This window comes from Pleurodeles waltl, chromosome 10, assembly GCF_031143425.1.
Source record: "Pleurodeles waltl isolate 20211129_DDA chromosome 10, aPleWal1.hap1.20221129, whole genome shotgun sequence".
Lineage (NCBI taxonomy): Eukaryota > Metazoa > Chordata > Amphibia > Caudata > Salamandridae > Pleurodeles > Pleurodeles waltl.
In genome coordinates this window covers 497,367,761-497,384,848 of record NC_090449.1, presented here as the reverse complement: position 1 = coordinate 497,384,848, position 17,088 = coordinate 497,367,761, and positions in this window count along the sequence as shown.

The following is a 17,088-nucleotide window of genomic DNA, read 5'->3' as shown; positions in this document are numbered from 1 at the left end:
ATATACGGAGACGTCCGTGGTACTGAAGATTTTCCTCTTCAGCTAAGTAGGGAGTACCCAACTAATGCTGTAGGTTGTTCAAGCTTGAACTCTAAAAGGATAATCCCCATTTGGTGAGCTTATCTCTGAACAACATTTACCATTCGTTATGGCGGACTCGCAATGGGTAGAAATTGCAGTCAATATGCGACCACCCCTTACTGCACATTTATTGGCATATGGCCTAACGGCTCCGGGGGGTCTAGTTACATTTGTTGTTGAGGCTCATCCAGCCTATAGAACAGAAATATTTGATTCTTGGGTCACATTTCCACCAGCTGATGGGAACACAAATACATTCCATCACTATACACCTGCAAATATACCTGCACAATATAGAGCATATGCATATCTAGAAATACCTCTATCTTATCAAGAACATAATAATTGGCTTGATGGCACCCTACCCCATACAATTTTACATGTTTGGTTAGGTCCTCTAAGTAATGACGGTTCTACCTGGCTTTTATTGGCCACATATACACCTCACCCTGATGCAGCAAACTTGACAGTAGCTGAAGTCTGCCGCTTATATGCTGAGCTGACGGAAATATACAGTCGATTAGTACAGTTTGTAATGCAAACATTAAATACAAACCCAGCACATGCTGCTCCGGCTCAACCACATGCAGTAACGCCAGATATTAATCTGGCAACTCTACATACAATCATGGGTAAAGTACCCGCCAAACGAGAAGAAGTTCTGTTTTGGTTAGCTCAAAAAATAAATGCACTGGAAGCAGTATTTCCCCATACGGGACATCAGGATAAGCATAGATTATTAACGATGTGCTTGCCATTTGGGATGGTCCACTATAGAAAACTGCAATACATGGGGCACGGTATTCGCCACCCTCTATACTACTGCACATGGTACACCAAAACTTGCCAATTTACCAGAAGTGTTGAAAAAAATTCAAGATAAATACGGGGCTGCCCCGGCCCTGGACTTGGGTATGCAACTTATAGGCAATTATATTAAGTAACCTCAAAAGGGAAGCAGTTGCACTAGCAGTGCGCATACGGCTCCGGGACGTTCCTCCACAGTATCAAGAACGTGAGCTGCCAGAGATTATCGCAGAGACCTACTCTAGTATTGGTCGAGATAGTTTGGGGGCCAGACCCACAAAACCACAGTTTCAGGGCAAATCTAATAAAGATTCTACCAAGCAGGCTCCTGCAGTTTCTAAGAAACGCTGGGATAAAAAACAACAAACACCTAAAAAGGAAAGGGGCGAATCTCCGCATACGGAGACCCCTCATATAATAGATATAATCCCAGTAATAGAGATAATATAAAAACGCCTGACAGATATCATTATACTGATAAACACCAATATTGTTCCTTTAAGGACACACTGGAAAAACGCAGTGAGAGAGGTGGGTGGTCAGAGAGAAGAACTGAGTACGTGAAACCGACAGGAATCACAACGCTCAACAGAATTCTCTGTTAAAAAAGAAGATAAACTTCCCCAACAAAAACCCCAATTTTAAAATGAAAAAAGTGGTAGCAGTTGCAGTTCGCCATGCCACTCAAGAAGAGGGTTCTATTGAAGAACAAGAAGTGGGCATTAGTGTTGTTAGCACGGCAGAGGTCACAATAGTTTGCCGGAATCTTCAAGAGCATCTGGAGGTGAAAGTACCTGATGATGTCTTACAAGTTGAAACAGCGGACATGCATGTCTCCCCGTCTGACAGGGTGTACAAAGTAACTTTACAGTAAGAAAGAGACATTGAGCGCACAATCAACACAATCTTTTGGGACTGTGTCGTAAATATATATGATATTCTACTGGCTGAAAGGGATTGGCCACCTGAATTTGTCCATCCTTGCCCATGTGGGGAAGATGTTATCAAACCTTCTTTCTCACGCCTTGCTCCCCATTAGCTCGCAGAATCCTACGCCATCGAATGGGCATTGGCGCAGGCACCCGCGTTATAGTGCACCACGTAGGCTGGGATAAGATTCCCCCAATCAACCCCAACCAGAACCCCAGTATCCAATAAATCATGATGCTAAAGCACCCGTGAGGGAAATCCTCACACAACTAGAGTACCAGGGTGTAATTGAACCCTGTGTCTCACCAATGAACAATCCTTCATTCCCAGTAGCTAAACCAGACCATTCGTACAGAATAGTCTTAGAATACAGACATCTAAACAGTCATACATGCACATATGCTATACAAAACTCACATAGCACAGCACTCATGAACAACATAGTACGCAAAAAATACAAAACAACACTAGACATTTCCAATAGTTTCTTCTGCCAAAATATAGCGCCGGAGAGTAAAGACTTAACAAGTTTTAGGTTCCCAGAAAAAATGTGGTAGTTTACCCGAGGGGTACAAGAACAGTCTAGGACTGTTTGCGGCTCGTGTGACTATGACATTGACCCTGAAGCATTGTCCTATGTAGATGATATATAACTCACGGATGATGAATTACTGCAACATCTAAGACGGGTAGCCCGCATTGTTGTAGGATCTGCCGAATCCAGCTATAAATTAAACTTCAAGAAAACAAAAATAGCCTTCCTTAGCGTCCTGTTTTTGGGATATCAGCTATCAAGTGAAGGAAAGAGCCTGGCGCCACAATTCTTGGAAAAATGTGCATAGTTACAACCTCCAAATACCATTAAAAAACTTCAATCCTTATTGGGTTCTCTAAATTTTGGCAGAATTTACATTTCAGATTACGCATCACGCATAAAACCTATATATGACTTAAAACAGCCAGACTTTTCCAATAAATTTTGGACAGTCAAACACACACGCATTCTCAGAGCTTTGCAAACAGACAGGCTTGCATCACAACACTTACACACAAGGGACAACAAAAAACATCTGGTCATCAGAGTAATTGCTGGTGCCACTGGTTTTACCTATGTAACATTTCATGAGGGTGAGACAGTCCTGATTGCATACAAATCACATTTGTATTCATCAGCAGAACAATGCTTTGCTCCCACTGAGAAAATTCTCACTGCTGTTCAGATGGCTGTCATCAAAGAAAGACCACTAGCCCAGGGGAATCGCATTATTGTTGTATCTCTAATTCCAGCCCTTGAGGCTGTTACCAAAGTCAGCGTTCCAAACGCTAAAGCATTACATCAACGTTTGATTCAGTGGGCAATGTCTTTGACAGCCACTGATGTTGACTACATTTTTGACCCAAAATTACAAACTCAAGAATTTTTGCAATATTAACTAGAATACCCAGTTCAGGCAAATACACTGCCTGTTGATCAGTATCAAAGTCATGTACACTGATGGCTCAGCAGAACCTGCAATAGGCACAAACATCAATACTCTGCTGCTTGCGCAATCTTAAGTGGCTACATGGAGGGTAATAAATTCTGCCCCCAGCATACATTCACGCAAACCCTAGGGGATTGCACAGCACAACTAGCAGAGCTAAAGGTTCTGGTGATGGCACTGGAACACATAGATCCTGCACAGCTAACACTGATCGTTTGTGATTCATACTATTGTGTCCAGTCCTTCAATGAATACCTGCATTACTGGCGCCAGAATGGGTTTAGAGATTCCAAAGGCAACACCACCAAACACAGGCTTCTGTGGGGGAAAGTAGCAGATCCGAAGGAAACACTATCAAACGTCCATGTTGTACATACACTTGGACACCAGCACTTTGGAATACACGTTGCTGGGAATACACTGGCTGATGAAGCAGCCAAATCAGCAGTAGCTACGGCTGGTGTTGCTGCAGTAACTCGTTCTGGAAGGAAACCGGACAATGACATATGGGCTTCCGTGAAAACTATAGCTGAAGGCACACCCTATCCAAAAGCATTTCCTGCTAAATATTCCTACCGAACAGGAGGCTTCCTTGATAAGGAAGTCAAAATACCAGGTGTGGGGGTTTGAGTAATTCCCAACAAAGACATGAGACCAGAGTTGATTAAAGCAGCGCATGAGGGGGTTGCATCTGCCCATGCTGGTGTGGCAGCTACAATATCATTATTGTAAGCATGTTATTGGTGGCCAGGTCTATGCAAACAGACAAAGCAGTATATCCTTTTTTGTGACATCTGCCAACAAATTACGGGCTCCACCATCAAACGCCCACCGCAGACACCCCTCCTAATTTCCAACAAACTTTTACAATGTGTGTACTTGGACCACTGTGGTCCCCTCACACCGGACAGTGCATACAAATACATCCTGTCGCTGTTGACTCTTGCTTCAGATTTCTATGGGTGTGGCCACAGCACTTGGCTGACACTCGGACTGTTATTAAAGATTTGCAAGTCTTTATCAGCACATATGCAGTTGCTGCTTTCCACTCTGACCAGGGCCCTGCTTTTGCCTCAAAGGCATTCAGGGATGCCATGGCTTCTTTAGGGGTCCAACTCCATTACTCCTCTCCATTTCATCCTGAGGGAAATAGTGTTGTCGAGTGACAAAACCGTGATTTAAAGCAGTCCTTAGAGTATTAGGTACGGGTCGTAGTTGGCTTAATCACATGTATGGAGTCCAGAGAGCACTTAATCTGCCTAAAAGGTCCCTGGGAGGGTCATACTTCATTCGAGTGCCTGTTTGGAACTCAAATGTATGTTCCAGATCTTGATGGTCCTGGCGTGGAGGCGGCAGAAACACCTTTTGACATAAATGAACGTGTCACTGTCTTGCAGGAATCACAACAGTTTTGTGACAACAACGCTTCTGCCAGTGCTGCCGCCACAGGAATTAAGGATGTACCAATAACGTCCACCAGCTGGATTCCAAAAGTTGGGGATTTAGTATGTGAAAAAGTTGCTGTGAAAAAGGAGTTCAGTCCTTCTTATCGTGCACCGGTCCCAGTCTTGGGAATACACGGTACCAGAACTGTCATTCTACCACCGTTGGCTGGTGCTAAAGAAAACCGCTTTGTATCTATCGGCAATGTCAAGTTTCACCATGTGACTGCAGACCAAGAGGAACAGCCAGTAGTTCCCGAATCTCTCTCACTAATGGTCAAGATGTCCCTCTACAAGTTATGAGCAGCAACACTGACACCTCTCTGAGCTTGGGGATGGTGGAAAATGTTCTTGCATTAGTTCCATTAACATCTGTTATAAAAAACGATATAGAAATTACTGATCGATTTGACACAACTTCAACACAGACGGATGGCGTCATTTACTGTGAACCACCGCAGGAGACCCCTACAAGTTCTCCTACTACAAATACAGCTCCAGTTTTTGCACAAACTGCTTCTGGATACTTTGCCGACATCAACAACACTTTCTCGGACTCAGTTGCCTCTTCTACATCTCAACTACCAAAAACATGTCAGCGATTAAACTGGCTTCAACAAATTACTTTATTTTCCAATGGAACTATCTGTGGCTTTCCTTGATTGTATTAGCTTTCCTTCTTTGGATTGGCTTTGTCATAACATTCTTTCTATTAATACATGGCCATTTTCTTCCTTAAAGATCAACAGTTGAATTGGTGGATGAGGTCCGAAAACCCAATTTTTCTTCACACAAGGTCCATAGAGACTTGTCTTTCATGAACATTTCCGCCATACCAATTCGTGATGGGATTGTTTGGGATAAAGTCACATTTGATATAGACAGTCCCACTGAGGTCATTCTAATACCATATATGTTTAAACTTTCTATGAACGATGTAATAATACCCGGAGTTGTTTCTGATGACTGGGATGTACAAACAGTTGATTCTATGATGAATTGCAGTATTTCACTGTATTTGAAAGTGAAGACGTTTATCAATCTAAAGAGAATTATGGTGATATGTTTTGCTAGAATTATTATGGGCACCATTTTATTCACAGAGCTAGTACTCTAAAGACTATTTTTAATTACACACAATGGAAACATTGTCCAACTCCACAAGGGAGTTCTAAAATATATTCTGAAAAATGTGCGTATTTTTCTGGGCACAATGTTAAAAATGCTTAGTCATATTATTATAAATTGCCATTGATGGAAAAGGTACATATATAATTGACAGATACGAAATTCATTTATTCAGATTCCTTTGTTTCCCGGTTGGCTATAGAAGGCTATGAATATTGGTTGAAGTTGATTGACTTAAAAAGTGTGTGGGGAACAAGAAATTGGCAAATAAGGGGGGGAAGGAAGCTTTATTCAGAGCATGCCTGATACCTGTTCAAATTATTATATTTTTTAATGAAACTTTACAACAAACCAGTTGTTTAGGCATAGAAAAGATTAAGGAATGGAATGCGCCAAGTATTCCTTCCCCTGCTAAATTTTACAAATGGCAAAAGTATGTAAATGCAACTGAAGATCAGCTCCATGAATGGGTCCAGAATGGCACGTTTAATGCTTCACTGTCACGTCCTGGTGGGTGGTTATTGTGGCCAATAGATACCAATGGGTGTAATAAACATTTTATAAACTCCCCGGGGGATTTTAGAACAAGTAGGCCGGACCCTCGCTATGTGTCATTCGAACATGCGGGTATAGTAACAACATACAGTGGAGGGAAACTATGCCAGCAATGGTTGAAGAGTTCCTCACTAGATGCTGTTAAAGAACACCTCAGTCTCCTGTCTAGTAACACTAACTTACAGGATTTCCTGTTAGGCCCCAGAAAACAACGCAGAAAGCGCTTCTTATAGATATTCTATTATTACATTTGGAAGCTTTCCAAACAAGAAGCTGCTGCCAGGTTAAGGCAAATAGATCAGGAAAATTTACAGAAGGTATTGGCTGTTGTAGATAATGAGATTAATACCCTGTCCAACAGGATATACACGTTAAGTAACATTGTTTCTTCTACAATACACATAAACCAAAGTGACATGTCTTCTTTACACCATGGAGAGAGTCAACTAAGGTCCATTATGCAGTTGGGTTGGACACTACAAACATTGAGGACAGGTCGTGTTCCCTGGCAACACGTTAGCACAAGGGACATATTTTCCACATTTAATTTAACGTGACAACAACAACTAATGGCTAAGAAAGAAGCGACATGTCATGTTAAATACTGAAAAGTCAGAAATGTTGCCTTTTACTGTGGCCGAAATACCATCTGCTGAGTGGTTAATACACAGGATCATTAATCTGTCTATTTCAACACTTCAATTCACGTCCTGCTTAAAACACATTCCAGTAAGCAGATATGAAAGGCTAGGGGGTAGTTACATCCATGAGGTGTGGGTGCTACCCTTCTCTTACAACTATCTTAATGGCATGAAAGAGGTCATTCTTAATGGTAGTGAATGCAAGACTTCTGTCAGCCATTCGATGGTTTATAAACAGCTGTCCTTGCAGTCCTTGTTACACTTCGGCAGCGAACTTGGCTTATCTGAAGGAAGTTCCAGTCCCCTTGATTAGACCTGCGTTCCAGGTGCTCTCCAATGGCAGCTATGTCCTCCTCAATAGCAAAAACTGTTGCGCGATGCGAGCTGGAATAGGTTATGTTTTTTCGGTCTCTAAGATTGTTACATGCTGCAGGAACTTACTTTTTCCTCCTACACAACAGAGAGAAGTAGCTGAGATTTAGCCCCCTATTGCTACTTCAAATTTGAGTAGACTCAAGGCTTTGTTGTTCCACAAAACATGTGGCACTTACATCTGCAAGTGAGACCTATGCGCTTCAGGTGGCAAGGTCATCAGCAGAGATACAGTCCCTTTTAAGTGCTAACTTTCCGAGACACTTTGGTGAGTTCGTGGGACGAATATTTAATGCGTCCAGTACTAATGGAATTGCAAATTTCTTTAAGGCGGTTGGTTCTGGTTTAGTTCATACCTTCTCCTCTATATTTGGTTTAATACCATCAGCCATCCACTCAATATTCTCCAGTATTTTTGGGGGATTTCCGATAACTTTGGCTATAATAGGTGGCATCTTGCTATTGCTACTTTTTCTGCGCAATGACTGTCCCGCTGCAACAAGAAGCACTGAAAGCTCTCCCACCAGAACAGCTGTGTCGTGAATGCATGATGCAGTACTTTGGAGCATCACTCCCGGAGTGATTGGATTGTGACTGGTCTCTGTCATTCAGAACGGTTTTGCATTGTGTGCAGCCCATGTTTCGGTGCCTCTGGTGCTCGTTCGAACATGCACTGAAAGTTTGTCTTTCTACACAGCGCTTGCTTTCATTGGACTCTGATCTGTTGATGTTTTCGCTGAGGGCTCATTACCAGATTTTTATTTATTTTTAGGTTTCAGCAATATTTATTTTACCCGAGTCAACAAGGTTAACACCATGCTGTTCAGCATGAAGTAACAAGAACACACTGCTATTTGTAGGAGCGACCAAGTCCAAGTCTTAACCAATACAGACAAACCACACCCCTAATAAACTGTAAAGAACCATACTTTCATAACAAAATTTAACCATCCATTAACTTATCTTACAGCAATATGCCCATGTCAGGTTGGCATCTCGAGTGAGATGCTGATCAAATAAGGAATGTGGTTGAGAAGCCCATCAAAAAGGTCCGTGTACACCAAGGACCGAACTCTTCTTATACTAGCTTCTTATAGAGTTTTTTTGCCAGTGGTGGAAGACTTCAAGCTTCCGCTCTCGGAGAGAATCTTTATCACGTTGGGCATGTCGATGCCCTTGAAGGCAGGGTTTGTGGCGGCAATCTTGCGTAGAGTGGCGGACACCTCCTCGGCATCCATGTTCTTGATGCTTGTGAAAAACTCGATGGTGGCTTTGTTTGTCTCCTGTAGAGACCCAAGTGCGCCCCCGGGAAAGCCCTGCGGGCCTGGGTATTCATTGCAGCAGGACCTACGTTACTGGGACTCTGAGGTGCGGTTGAGACAGGGGGCGTTTTGGTCAAAACTGGAGCATTAGAAGTAGGGTTAGTGCCAGCTGCCTTAGCTTTGTATGGGGTGCTGTAGACGTCTGCCCAGCAGGGTTTTTGGGGGGGTACTCGGTATATATATTTTGACCAGTTACTGGAGTAACATCTGTTGGTGGCTGGGTGGCGTTTTCTGGGGGCGCTGTTGCTTCGTCGGCCTTAGCTTTAGCCTTTTCCCGATACTTCACTAAAGACTGTGTGAAACTTTGAGTGACTTTCAGGACAAACGTAGCATCGTCCTCACAAGTGATCTGGAACTGCCTCAAATATTCAAGCAGCTCCTTCTTGGACCCAAAACGTCGTCTTTTTCTGGTACCTGCTGCTGTTGCTGCTTCTTCGTGGCCTCTGCATGAGCTCTTTTCAGCTCCTGAAAGGATGGGCTAGGGCCCGGGGCAGGATTCAGTGCTGCAGAGGGGGCTGTGGGTTCAACGCAGAAGTCATTGCTGGTGAAGTTGATGCGCTTTGTCTTGTATGGCCAGAGGTTATCATCGTCGTCGATTCCGTACTTTCTTTTAAGCTGCTGCTCGTCTGTCACCACAGTGATCTTTTTGCGGCCGTCCTTAGCCTCCACCTGCGCGGCCAGCAGCTTGAGCTTCTTTCTTGTGCAGCTCCGAGCCACGGCCAGTTACCTCAGCAAGCTCAGGATGGTGCTTGGTCAGGTAGGCCAGCCGGTGATTGGCACCCACAACATGCATGAACATGTTAGTAAGGCCAGCTTCGCAGCCGCACAGTACGCACTTGTAGTACATATGACTACCCTGTGAACGATACTCGAACAAGTACTCAAATCCCATGGCAGGCTCGGTGCTACGGCACCCATCCAGTTGTTCCCCAAGGGTCCGCGCAGAGCTGGAATCTGCTTCGGTAATAGCGCAATCCAGTACTTTTCCAGGCCCAGTGGGCTCGGAACCCATTGTTTTCACAATCCCATGTGCTTTTAGTGCTTTCTCAAGCATTTTGTGTTTCGAGCCCAGGAAGTGCGTCTGCAGGTTCATGGCAGAGGCGCACGCAACCTTGTAGGTGTTGCACAAAAAAGCATGAACACTGGCCGCGCTACCTTCGCCGTTATCCATATTTAATCGGGCTGTGGGGTGCTGGAACAGAAGGGACGAGCTGGCGGAGAACTTTCAAGGATGGAGGTTCATGCACACAACGCCTCCCTTTTTCCAGCACAAAATGGAGACAACACGACTCCCTCCGAGGGCTCATTACCAGATATGCGCGTTGAGGGTGCGTTTGCTACAGGAAGCTGCTTATGAGTTGCCCTTCATGGAGGATGCAGCTCTAAACTCATTGTTGGGCACACCACGGAATGCTGCTGCCTTGGCTGGAGCTTAGGCCTTGGAACACTAATGCTCCTTGGTTTTACTTGACGATGAACTTCCTACTTTACCACCTGCCAAAGTGGAAGATTTTCTGTCTTCAATTATCCTGGATTCGATTGGCAACTTCCAAAATGACTCTGACTCTTGAAATTCAGCTTTTTTACGCTGCAGTTACCATTTTAATTGTCCTTTTTATACATGCTCAAATGTCCATTTAACTTGTAATTATTGACATTCTTATATATATGTCTTAGATTGAGTTTTAGTAGCTTTTGTGCAGAATAAGGCTTTGAACCGGCAAAGGGAGGGTGTTATGTAGCCCTTTTAGTTATAGCTTCATACATGTTATTTTAGCAAACTAGGCCTGCTGCTGTGCACTTTAATCAAGACGTATTTTATTCAGCTTTGTTTATTATTTTTAAAATAGCCACATTTGCGGTCTTGTTTTATTTCCATCTATCTAGCTGTTCTTTGCCTAGGTCAGCACTGTGTCGTTAAACAAGACATTTCTTTCACTCTGTGCTTTTCTCAAGGCTGCAGTAGGATAGGTTGCTGGTAAACGTGGTAACGTGTTGTCTCTAGTGTTCATAGAAACATACACATCCTTACGTAGGGACATATTCTCAGAACATCAGCTGTTTTATTATAAAAAGACTTCTCTGTCCCATACACATTAGAGGGAGATTCCAGCCAGATGGCCATGACTGTATGCTGACTGCTGAACGCTTCGCTACAGCTGCTTATGTAGACTACAGGCCTCTGGCTCAGGTATGATGGATGATGTCTTCCCAGGGGACATAAAGCTTAACATGCTGTGCTCTAACATAGCCTAGGTAGGAATTATTTTAACGATTCTGGCAACAATATGGTAGAGTTATTTTTATGCTACACTCTCCTTGTCCCAATTTTAATCTTGTCATGCTTTATCTTCTTAGTTATTGCAGTACATGCTTTATTATCTAAGATGCAGTTGCTTCATTAAAACCTTATTGAAACATATACTGCCTCTGATTGTCCATGTATATGTGAGACTAATGTAAATGAGAGAAACGGATGCGATCTGAGTGACCACGATTTTCCTGAGGAGTCAATTGTGTTATGCGCTCGGCTTCCCAATCATCCCTGCTCTTGAGTAGAGATGAGGCACTGCTAGTTAGCCGGAACAAAATCCGGATTAGACCAACAGGTGTCACCTGTAGTGGGTTAGACTCAGTCCCCCACAGTGCAAGTGATTCTGGGGCACAGATCCAGTAGTCTCATTAGACTAATGAGAGCCTACGTGACAGCCTTAAAGAACTCTTTTAGTTGGGTGGGGGTTGAGGAACTGACCTTGCTGCAGGCATTACTGCAGGGCCAGGCCTTGTTGCAGGATGCTCTCTCATCTGCTGAATGATTAGGTGAAGTCGAAGACCTCTTCGACTTCTTTTTCTTATTACGGTGGGACTTGCCCGACTGGCCTGACGACTTGGAGTGTGACTAGGATCCTAGACTCCGCGATCACTCCTGGGATCTTCCTCCCCACCTGGACCTCGAATGTCTTGGCGTCCCACACCAAGCCACCAAGAACGTGAGGGATCATTTTCTCAAGGCCTTTGGTTTCATGGCGTGGCAGTAGGAACATGATTTAGGGTTGTGGTTGCACTCGAGGCACCAAAGGCATACAAGGTACAGGTCTGACATCAGTCGACGACAGGTGCCACAGGACTTGAATCTGGAATGCCTCGATGACATCCCTGCCACAACAGGAGGAAAACAGGAGGAAAACCTCAAAACAGGCTTGACAAACATGGAACAAAGTCCAGTCAAAAAATTACTCTTCTGTGGATCAGTGCTAGCCAGCATGTAAGGAATAGAACTGACATCAGTGTGCCTAGGTGGTGCCTATATAGGTGCAGTGGACATCACTTCTGCCATGGACGCATACAGAGCAGAACGATGTCACCTACTGGCACGCAGGGGTACTGCTCACAAAGATCTTCCGGATCGAGTCGGACGCCAGGAGAAATAGAAGTATCCATCAGATGCGTATTTTAGATGAACCCAAATCTTAATTTTACATTTTAAGTTTTACAAATTGATCTTTACTGGCTTTCTCAAATGCTACTGTATTCAATATATCCACACACCATTTTTGAGGGAATGGGCATTCAAATGCAATCTTTTTTCCCATAATCTGTGGCTTTGCACATCAGTATATGCAGCAGTTGTTCACCATTTACAATAACTGATGTTTTGTTAGACACCAGGCCAAAGCAGACCACTCAATAGGGCAGAACCATATTCCCTTTAAACATTAAAATATATCATGTATTGCCATCTATTATTTATAGAGCACAGAGAAAACAAATGAAGCACTCCATCTAATAAAAACTGACAATGTTTCAATGGGATTGGCTAAAAAGGAAACTCTTTAGTACCCTATTGGACAGATCAACAGTGGGGGGAATGAGCAAAGGTGCACAGGAGTGTGTTCTATTCTCTTGCTGCAGCTACTAAGAAGGCCTGTCGCCGAAAGTTACTGTTCTGGCATATGCACCAGGAACTGACCAATATGGACAGAGTGCATCAAGGGAGATGGAAGGGAAATTTAGGAGCCACAAAAAGGGTGCAGTGCCATGGACAGCACGTTGGACAATTGGTAAAACCTCAAAACAAACTGTTTTCTCAATGGGAAACAAAAATAGGTACTTCAAAATGGGAGAAAAGTAGTCACAATGGTGAGCCATGCTGCTACATTGTGCACTAGCTGAAGCAGTATTGTTAGCTTATCTTGGAAGCCCAGATTAATGCCACGGAGTGACATAGCTGTCAATGTAAGGCAGCATCTTCAAGAGTACGATTTACCACAAGCAAGTACTAACAACTGTCTGCTCTTTGAGTAAAGATCTGAATTTAAAAAGATACCAAAATTACACACTACTTTGGAGGGGGTTGGTGGAGTGCTCATCATTTTATCATTTTTAGTAATAATGAGCTCAGTTTTTGGCTAGTTGAGTTTCAGTTGCTTGCCATGCATTGTCCAGACACCTCTTTTATTGTGAGAAGGCTGTTTTTTTTTTTTTCGTTTTTTTTTTTACATAAAAGGTTAAGACTGGACTATCATTAGCTCTCCATTGATGGCTTGGATACAGCCAAGAAGTTTAATTATCCCACTGCCTATCTCAGTCTGGTTAATGCCCAGGCCAGACTCCGGTATGTTAGGATTGCTAGCCTCTGATTCCTTCCAGTGCCAGCATACATGAAATACCTCCCAATGGAGACAATTTTAGTGGCTGTTGCATCCTTCCAGAATAAAGATGCTTATATTGTTCTTTCATTGAAATTGCAAATGTGGTACTGTTGCTGTAATGCTGCTGTTATTTAAAGATTGTATTGCATTTTATATATGATACGTATATATGCATCAGATGTATTGCAGTGATATACATTTCATAAACAGAAAATGTGTATTCCCTATATATGACTAACATTGTATTGAGCCACTAAGGTGAACATGTTTGTATAGTTTCTGGAGTATCTTTACAATCACAATATCTTTTACACTTGTAAAAACGCACTCTTGTGTTCTCCCATTTCCTGTGTGTCAGTGCCATCCAGCCATTTAGTGCTCCATTATTTGGGTTGGCTAGCAAATAAAGTTTGATGTCAGAAGCTGAAAATCCTCCTTCTCCAATCTATATTTTTAACTTTTTCTGGTGCTGTTCTCTGTCTTTCCTCATCCCTGCAAAATCAGATCTATTAACACCATAACTACTTAGCTGAGTTTTGTGTGTGTGTGTGTGATTCATATTATATTGGTAGATTTGCTTCCCAAAGAGATGCAATACTGTCAGAAGCATAACAATTTTAGTTAGAGCTATTCTGCCAATACAGTTAAGGGTAATGGCTTCAAAAACATTATGCATCCACTCAGAAAGTGCACCACTGCTCCTAGGTTGTCTGCTAGTATATCACCGTCAGTGAGTGTAATGTGTTATTTTGTGTGTATATGGTACGATGGGCCAGGCAAGGTTTTTTGACCAATAGACTTTTAGGTCTCCTAAGTTTCCAAAATCATCAAGCATGCATATGATGGACTCTAGTCTCATTCTGACGTTTTTCAGAAAAATCTGCATAAAGAACAAGTTACTTACCTTCGGTAACGAGGTATCTGGTAGAGACTCTATCTAGCTGCAGATTCCTTACCTTAGAATTCCCTGGCGTCAGCTTCGAATCCGGAGTTTTTTGTGAGCAGTATCCTGCGCGCGCGCCGTCGGACGGCGTCGTTCGGATCTGCGTGCGTCGCCAGCGTCGTTGGAGTCGTCTATGACGTCACGGTTGTCTATATAGACGCCGTCTCGGCGCGCGTACGTCAGTTCTTTTCCACAACTTCCCGCGCCAGAAACACAGAGTCATGGAAGAACCAACCAATACACTTTTAACCTCTCTGACTGTTTGGAGAAAAACACTATCATGTCTGTAAGAAAGGCAAAAAATTGCCAAAATGAAACATATATACATATATATATATATATATATATATATATATATATATATATATATATATACATACACATATAAACACATATGTACATGAGAAAAAAATTCCCCAGAGCGGGGAGGCTTGGGTGGGTGTAAGGAATCTGCAGCTAGATAGAGTCTCTACCAGATACCTCGTTACCGAAGGTAAGTAACTTGTTAATCTGATAGAGACTTCTAGCTGCAGTTTCCTTACCTTCGAATAGATACCCAAGCTATAACCCATGGTGGTGGGTCTGAAGGAGATTTTTTTATTTATTTTTTATCTTTTATACAAGGAAGTCCTGTAAGACAGAACGGGCAAAATGCCCCTCTCTCCTCACCTGACTGTCCAGGCAGTAGTGCTTCGCAAACGTGTGTAAGGAAGCCCACGTTGCGGCCTGACATATGTCCACCACCGGTACGCCACGTGCCAATGCAGTGGTAGCAGCTTTCCCCCTAGTTGAATGGAGGCTGCTTCTTCGCCAAAGCGTAGCATATTTTTATACAGAGAATGGCCCAGCCCGAAATGGATCGCTTCTGTACTGCCCAACCCTTCTTTGCACCAACGTACCCCACAAAGAGTTGGTCGTCCACCAGGAACTCTTTAGTGCGGTCAAGGTAGAACGTTAACGCTCTTTTTGGGTCCAGTCGATGGAGACGCTCCTCTTCCTTAGAGGGATGCGGCGGTGCAAAGAAGGTGGGCAGGGTGATATTTTGACCCAGATGGAAAGGGGTCACCACCTTGGGGAGGAAAGAGGCACGAGTTCTCAACACCACCTTGTCAGGATATATCATGAGATAAGGAGGTTTATAAGATAAAGCCTGCAGCTCACTTACTCTCCTGGCAGATGTAATTGCCACCAAAAAGGCTGTCTTAATAGTGAGCAGCCGGAGAGGACAGTTATGCAAAGGCTCGAAAGGAGCACACATAAGGAAGGTAAGAACCAGATTAAGATCCCACTGGGGCATAACGAAAGGCACAGGCGGAAACAGATGTACGAGCCCTTTCAAAAACCTCTGTACTATAGGTGATTTAAACAGAGATGGTTGATCAGGCAACTGAAGAAAAGCCGAAAAGGCTGCAAGATAGCCCTTGAGAGTCCCCAACGAGGAACCCTGCTGGGCAAGAGACAAAATAAACAAAAGGATGTTAGACAGAGAAGAAGAAAGAGGATCAATAGACCTCTCTGAACAATAAGAAACAAAACGTTTCCAACGGCAGGCGTAGATCGACTTAGTAGAGGGACGCCTGGCTGCCAGAATGACATCACAGACCTCGGGAGGGAGATCATAAACCGTCAACTGTCGCCGCTCAATCTCCACGCATGAAGGCGCAGAGTTGACAGGTTCGGGTGGAGAACCTTCCCCTGCTGCTGCGACAGAAGATCCTCCCGAAGAGGCAGCCTGATTGGAGGACCGATGCTCATTTTGAGAAGCTCTGGATACCAAACTCTCCGTGCCCAATCCGGAGCCACAAGGATTACTTGGGCCCGGTCGTTCTTGATTTTCTTGAGAACTCTGGGCAGAAGTGGTATAGGCGGAAAGGCGTACAGGAGGCCTGAACTCCACTCACAACGAAAAGCGTCGCCTAGCGATAGCCCCCTTGGAAACTCCAACGCGCAAAACTGCTGACATTGCGCGTTCTCTGCAGAGGCAAACAGATCTAACCAAGGCTCTTCCCTCTGCTGAAAGAGTCCTTGCGCCACCTCCGTATGGAGACACCATTCGTGATCCTCTGAGCATTTTCGGCTGAGTTCGTCTGCTCTGGCGTTCAGAGAACCTGCCAGGTGTTGAACCACCAGGGTCATGCCCTGCTGTTCCAGCCATGTCCAGAGACGTAAAGCCTCTTGACAAAGGGTCCACGACCCCACACCGCCCTGCTTGTTGCAGTACCACATTGCGGTAGTGTTGTCTGTGAACACCTGCACCACCTTCCCTTTCACAACAGGAAGAATGCTTTTAATGCTAGCCGGATCTTCCGAAGCTCCAACAAATTGATGTGGAGCCCAGATTCCGCCGGAGACCAGTGACCTCTGATCTCCACCTCCCCCAGATGGCCACCCCATCCCAGAAGTGACGCATCTGTCACTAATGTTAGATCTGGTTGGGGAAGGGAGAGGGGTCTGCCCTTGACCCACTCGCAGTTCACTAACCACCACTGCAGATCTTCCACAGTCCTCTCCGAGATCTGAACTACGTCAGTAAGATTTCCCTGATGCTGTGCCCATTGGAACTTCAGGTCCCACTGCAGAGCCCTCGTGCGCCATCTGGCATGCTTGACCAACAGGATGCAGGAAGCCATGAGTCCCAGCAGCCTCAGAGTCTGTCTCACCGAGATCCAGGATAGAGGCCGAAACATCGGAATCATAACCTGAATATCCTGAACCCGCTGATCGGGAGGAT